Source organism: Dreissena polymorpha, chromosome 11 (genome assembly GCF_020536995.1).
Source record: "Dreissena polymorpha isolate Duluth1 chromosome 11, UMN_Dpol_1.0, whole genome shotgun sequence".
NCBI classification, from domain to species: Eukaryota; Metazoa; Mollusca; class Bivalvia; order Myida; family Dreissenidae; genus Dreissena; species Dreissena polymorpha.
The window spans coordinates 13,365,716-13,373,561 of record NC_068365.1 but is presented as its reverse complement, the minus strand read 5'-3'; positions in this window follow the sequence as shown (position 1 = coordinate 13,373,561).

Below are 7,846 nucleotides of genomic sequence, written 5' to 3'. Positions count from 1 at the left end.
GTAATTGCACAATGACAATTTATAAATCAAAACAAAAACTGTCAGTCTATTTAAACAACAGATTTTAATTGTTTGTTTAATTGTTTATTGTAATTATGCAATTAAGTGAAAGCCACTAACTAGCATCATATGTTATTTACAGTACAACCAGAGTGTGGGCTTTAATTATCATAATATGTAATAATCTGTCCTACATGGTACATGGTTGAACAAACATTGCTGCAACTGATAGTAATATTGACAAATATTTTATCTGTCAATATGTATACATTCAACGTTTGGCATTGAAAACGTTGATCTTGATTTCATGCCTTTAAATACTAGCAGACTAGCAGTGGTACACGGTTGAATTATGAACCAATGACATGTACATGTAGTTGAATATGAAAGTAGCGAGCACTAGACTAGGGTTGTGTTTTCCGGGTTTCCGGATTTTCTGAAATATGACTAGTGTTTAATTTTTTCATTTTATTTAATAATATGTAAACACACTACCGAATATGTAACACCATAATGTAATTTTGTTCATACCAATGTTTACAAACTTTTCAATTAAGAAAAATAAAAACAAGAGCGACATGGACCCTTAGGGGCTCACCTGAGACCCACAGGAACTAAACACTTATGATCAGGTGCAGTCAAGAATATTTAAAGTACTACTAATTATATGAAATATAAATATTTAATGTATAGGCACATTTTTATTTTCAAACGCGGCTGATATATAATTATAACACATGTTTTAACCAAGTTTCAGGATAATTGGACAAAATATAAGAGCTTTTTTAAATTTGACCTAATGACCTAGTTTTTAACTTCGCATAACCCAGTTTCAAATTCAACAGGTACATAATTGGAATAAATGTCTCTGACCACGATGTGGCCGACATAGCGTAAACAAGAGCGTAAACAAGGTTTCAATAAAGTCATAAAAGGAAAACTGCCCCGCCCCCTGGCGGCTATGTTCTTTAACAGACTAGAACCATTCTTGAACTCGGATGATATATCATTAAAATAAATATTCTTTCCAGGTTAGACAAATATTGGACTAAAAATGTGACTTTAATATTGTTCACAATGTTTCACTATAGCAATATAAGGAATTCTGCGGCGCCCCCCTTAACAAATATTCTTACCAGTTTTCACGAAGATTGGACTTAACATGTGACTTCAAGAGTGTTCACATGGGGTCTCTATAGTCATATCAGGAATACCGGCCCGACCCCCTGCGGCCATGCTTTTCGACAAACCACTTCCACTTTCAAACGCGGTCGAGATATAATTAGATCAAATGTTCTGACCAAGTTTAATTAAGACTGTTCTAAAATATGTTCACAAGGTTTCGCCATAGCCATATAAGGAAATCTCCCCGCCCCCTGGCGGCCGTTTTTTTTTTATCAAACCACAACCATATTCTAACTTAACCGAGACACCATTAGAAACGCTCTGACTAAGTTTCATGAAGACATGACCATACATTATTCTTTAATTTGACAAAGCAACCAAATACTTTTTGACCTCACGAAACACTGTTTCAAACTCAGCCAAGATATTATTGGAACCAACGTTCTCGCTAAGTTTTATCAATATTGGCCAATAAACGTGGCCTCTAGAGTGTTAACAAGGTAAAAGTTGACGACGCAAGACGGACAAAAGGCTATGGATCGCAAAAGCTCACCATGAGCACGTTGTGCGCAGGGGAGCTAATAAGAAAATGCAACTGAATACATGGTTCTTTGGTATTTTAATGAATGCATTAATCATTATTTAACACGATTTAATATGAACATATCTAAAATTTAGTGGACACCATGCTTTTTTATTCTACCAATGCCATATATTACGTTACCAACTTAATAGTGGCACCGAAAGTAACCATATTTCAAACAATCATTGACACTGTTTACACTTCAATTGCCAGTGATCTTGTCTGGTGAAGAGACATTGTTGCTATTGTAAATTTTGTGTCATTATATATGTACATGTTTACATAAATGAAATTTTGTAGATTATTTGGTTCTTTGAAAAAACACTTTGGTCTTCAACGTTGTAAACTACAATTGGCTAACTATATAATAGCAGTAAACAAAAATCATCAACAAATAAAAATGAAATGAAAAATGCATAAATAAAATTGTCAATAATTGAAAAGATCAATAGCGCATAAAAAGCAGAAACAGACAGGTGACAAGCTAAATTGATAAACTGTTTTAAAAATATTAATGCGCTTATCATAATGGAACAGCAACAGTTATAACATACATGCGCTCGTGATCATTTTAAATTACACACTTATGGCAATATGCCACGCGTCGTCTGCATGCTTTTAGAGCGTTCACAGCGTTCGCTGGATCATTGGCCAATATTGATATTCCGAAACAAAGACGCTCCGCCTTTAGGCCGGTTCTGCTTGGGTAAACAGACAATTGACAGCGGATTTAAACTCGTTCTCAAAGTTGTTGGCAAAGTCGATATTACTTTGAAGCTAAAAAACCGCACACATGCGGTAACCCTGAGTTTATGTTTAGTGGATTGAAAATCTTAATATGTCATACATTTTATATTGCGATTCAGTTATTTAAAGGGAACTTTTCACGGTTTGGTAAATTGACAAAATTGAAAAAAGTTGTGTCAGATTCGCAAATTTTCGTTTTAGTAATTGATATTTGTGAGGAAACAGTATTACTGAACATTTACCATAGTCCAATATAGCCATTATATGTATCTTTTGACGATTTGAAAACCTAAAAATTATAAAGCGTTGCAACGCGAAACGATTGAATAATTTGGAGAGTTCTGTTGTTGTCGTTTAAATTTACGAAACTACGAAGATTGCTTATATAAGGTGTAAAATACTGATACTGTGTAAAGCTGGCGGAATAGCTATTAAAGATAGCATTTAAGATCTTTAAAACGTTTTACTTCAGACTTACTCCAGGACTCCGGGGGTCACTGGTTCGAGCCCTGGTACCGACTACTTTTTTTCCTTTTTTTAATTTTATTCTTTTTTTTTACTGGAGCTTTTAAGATCCAATGTTTACATTTATCAATATAAAGCATTTAATGACAAACTTCAAAATATGCCAAAATCTGTGAAAAGGCCCCTTTAAAGTGTGTCCAACTTATAGAGCGAAAAGATCTTAAATGCTTTAATGCTAAATTGTATCATGAAATTGTCGTAAGTAGACGTTTTGTTCAGTGACTATATCATATCGATGATGTTTACTTCAGTCATCATTTTATTATTTAAAATGTAGTTATAGCTCTAATACACACGCTTTTCTGTTATTTTGCCATTTTCTGAATCCATATATATTCCTTATTTATTTTGAAACTTTTTTATTTATCTTCTTAATGCCTTTTACAAACAGAAAGCTCTGTAATATTGTAAATATTAATCAGTTATGTTTGTAATACCTATTGAAAATCAAACGCTTCATTATAATCTTGCCTGATATGTTAACGAACAATAACAGTTAACTTGAACATCCTTGAAAATATCAAACAATACATGACATGAACAAATATTATTGAAATAATAATAACAACGAGTCATTCTGTGGTAGCAAATAGGTAATTTGATACTATGTAAAGCTTTTCTATGTCATGGATTAGTTTCGGAACAGAAACATAACATTTAGATATTAAAAAACAACATACTAAGAATGATATTAATACTTATAATAATGTCTATAAAACTCCCGCACTATTACACGAATACCTGCAGTAAAAAGCAATTCTTAATGTAGTTCTGTTTATTTTGACTTTAAATCTCCACAACATATCTTAGATAATTTTATTGTAAAAAGATCGAAAAGCTGAAAATTCTCTTTGTTAGGTTACTTTTGTTTATAATGCCGCAAAAACTGTTCTTTTTATTATTTTATCAACAACTTGTTTTTTCGTTTGTAAAATATATATATCGCCTCAGAAATGGGCGATATTTTACTTTATTGTACATGTTTAAAGAAATATCAGGATTGCCGATTTAAATAAAAACATCAAACGGTTACCAATCTTATAACAATAAAAACAGTACTTGCTACTATAATATATATTGTTAAAAAGTCATTTTTATTCAATTGAAGATGTCATTTAATATTAACATACCATTGTCTATATGTCCGTTCCCCTTTAATGCTCGTACTATTTACATCACGATCTTAAACGAGTCGCGCTCAGAATAAATCTGAACTAAGCGTATCGAAGGCGGCAATTTATATTCACAACTCACTAAACAAGACGCGAGTTTAGGCGGGTGTGCTTTTGATTGATTAAAGTAGAGGCGGAACTACACTGACCATGTGGTTACTCTATTGACCTATGAACTTTTGTCTAATGGTTTGAGGAAATTGTAAAGCATGTATTGGGAAAAACACTTCATAAGAGTAATATACGGGAGCCCTGGAGGAACATTTAAGTTACGTAGTAATACGTATTTGTTTAAACATGTAATTACTCCTTATTAGTTACATTGTAGTTCTGTCATTTTGAAAACCAGAGAAAATCAAAGACGACAGTTTTTTAAACATGTCGAAGAATACACCCATCTTCTGTTTGGAAAGATTTTTTTACCCATCAAACATTGTCTTCGTTTTGTGAAAGCAAAACGGAATTGATCAAACAATTCTTAAAGGACATAAGTTTGCTAAAGTAGTATTGTTTTGCGTCAATGATACAGTCTGGCACTTAAAGCATATACTACGAGACTTAATTCTTCGGAGACGGTCAAAACTAATCTGCTATAAAAGATATAACAAAACATCAACAGAGTAGTATACGTGGTCAATGTGTCACCTGAAATGTATTAACGACCTGAATTTTAATAAACTCTATTACATTATTACAATTGCGTGACAACCTGAATTGTAATAACGCCGTAAAGAGTAATAAACTTATTTCTTGGTTTAAAATTGCATCTGATCGCATTTTCAAACACAGATTATTGCAAAATATAATGCATACATGTATATAAAAGTTATATTAATAGGGCAATACGACTTATGAATGACAAAAAAATGTGTTTCTATACAACCTCAATTGTAATAAAGTTATTACATTATAACAATTGCTCGACAACCTGAATTGTAATAACGCCCGAAAGTATAATAAACTTATTTATTGGTTTAACATTGCATCTTATCGCATTTTCAAACACAGATTATTGCAAAATATAATGCATACATGTATATTCAATTTATATTAATAGGGCAATACGACCTATGAATGAGATTTATAATCTTTATAATACGACCTATGAATGACAAACAAGGTGTTCTCACAAAAACTCAATTGTAATAAAGTTATAACATTATTTTAATTGCTTGTCGACCTGAATTGTTATATCGCCCAAAAGTGTAATAAACTTAATTCTTGGTTTAAAATTGCATTTTATCGCATTTTCAAACACAGATTATTGTAAAATATAATTCATACATGTATATAAAATTTATATTAATAGGGCAATACGACCTATGCATGACAAAAAATGTGTTGTCATACAACCTCAATTGAAATAAAGTTTACATATTACAATTGCTTGACAACCTGAATTGTAATAACGCCCGAAAGTGTAATAAACTTATTTCTTGGTTTAAAATTGCATTTGATCGCATTTTCAAAAACAGATTATTGCAAAATATAATGCATAAATGTATATAAAATTTATATTAATTGTACAATACGACCTATAAATGACAGGAAGGTGTTCTCATACAACCTCAATTGTAATAAAGTTATTACATTATTACAATTGCTCGACAACCTGAATTGTAATAACGCCCGAAAATGTAATAAACTTATTTCTTGATTTAACATTGCATCTGATCGCTTTTTCAAACACAGATTATTGCAAAATATAATGCATACATGTATATAAAATTTATATTAATAGGGCAATACGACCTATGAATGAGATTTATAATCTTTATAATACGACCTATTAATGACAAACAAGGTGTTCTCACACAAACTCAATTGTAATAAAGTTATAACATTATTTCAATTGCTTGTCGACCTGAATTGTAATATCGCCCAAAAGTGTAATTAACTTATTTCTTGGTTTAAAATTGCATCTTATCGCATTTTCAAACACAGATTATTGCAAAATATAATGCATACATGTATATAAAATTTATATTAATAGGGCAATACGTCCTATGAATGACAAAAAATGTGTTGTCATACAACCTCAATTGAAATAAAGTTTTTACATATTACAATTGCTTGACAACCTGAATTGTAATATCGCCCGAAAGTGTAATAAACTTATTTCTTGGTTTAAAATTGCATTTGATCGCATTTTCAAAAACAGATTATTGCAAATTATAATGCATACATGTATATAAAATTTATATTTATTGTGCAATACGGCCTATGAATGACAGAAAGGTGTTCTCATACAACCTCAATTGTAATAAAGTTATTACATGATTACAGTTGCTTGATAACCTGAATTGTAATAACGCCCGAAAGTGTAATAAACTTATTTCTTGGTTTAACATTTCATCTGATCGTATTTTCAAAAACAGATTATTGCAAAATATAATGTATACATGTATATAAAATTTATATTTATTGTGCAATACGACCTATGAATGACAGAAAGGTGTTCTCATACAACCTCAATTGTAATAAAGTTATTACATGATTACAGTTGCTTGATAACCTGAATTGTAATAACGCCCGAAAGTGTAATAAACTTTTTTCTTGGTTTAACATTTCATCTGATCGTATTTTCAAACACAGATTATTGCAAAATATAATGTATACATGTATATAAAATTAATATAAATATGGCAATAAGACTTATGGATGATCTTTATAATCATTTAATACGACCTATGAATGACAAAAAGGTGTTCTCATACAAACTCTATTGTAATTAAGTTATTACATAATTACAATTGCTTGTCGACCTGAATTGTAATATCGCCCGAAAGTGTAATTAACTTATTTCTTGGTTTAAAATTGCATCTGATCGCATTTTCAAACACATAATATTGCAAAATATAGTGTATACATGTATATAAAATCTTAATAAGGTAATACGACATATAAATGACAAAAAAATGTGTTCTCATACAAACTCAATTCTAATAGTTATTACATTATTTCAATTGCTTTTCGACCTGAATTGTAATGTCGCCCGAAAGTGTAATAAACTTATTTCTTGGTTTAAAACTGCATCTTATCGCATTTTCAAACACATATTATTGCAAAATATAATGTATACATGTATATAAAAATGTATCTTTATAAGGTTATACGACCTATGAATGAAAAATAAGTTTTCTCATACAAATTCAATTGTAATACAATTGTACCATTATTACAATTGCTTGTCGTCCTGAATTGTAATATCGCCCGAAAGTGTAATAAACGAATTTCTTGGTTTAAAATTGCATCTGATCGCATTTTCAAACACAGATTAAGGTTATACGACTTATCAATTACCAAAAAAATGTGTTCTCATACAAACTAAATTGTAATAAAGTTATTACATTATTATAATCGATCGTCGCCCTGAATTGCAATTACATTGTGTTAGTTACAGTGTTGGAAGTATTTTCATGTTAAATTCACACTCATGATGCAGACTGCATGCCTATTAGCTAGAGGTATAAATAATGACTGTGATCAAAGATTCTTAGACTAGGTGATAATTAATTACAATCTAATAAAAGTAAGGAAGAAAGGTATTGTATGATTGGTGGATGAGACATATATATGATTGGTCTGTGATGTGTGTGGGCGTGACTTGGTATAAGGGATGAAAGAGTTTTGAAAGAGGAAAAAGTCACTGAGATGTTAGGAAGAAACAGTTAGAGAGTCAGTTGGAAATAAG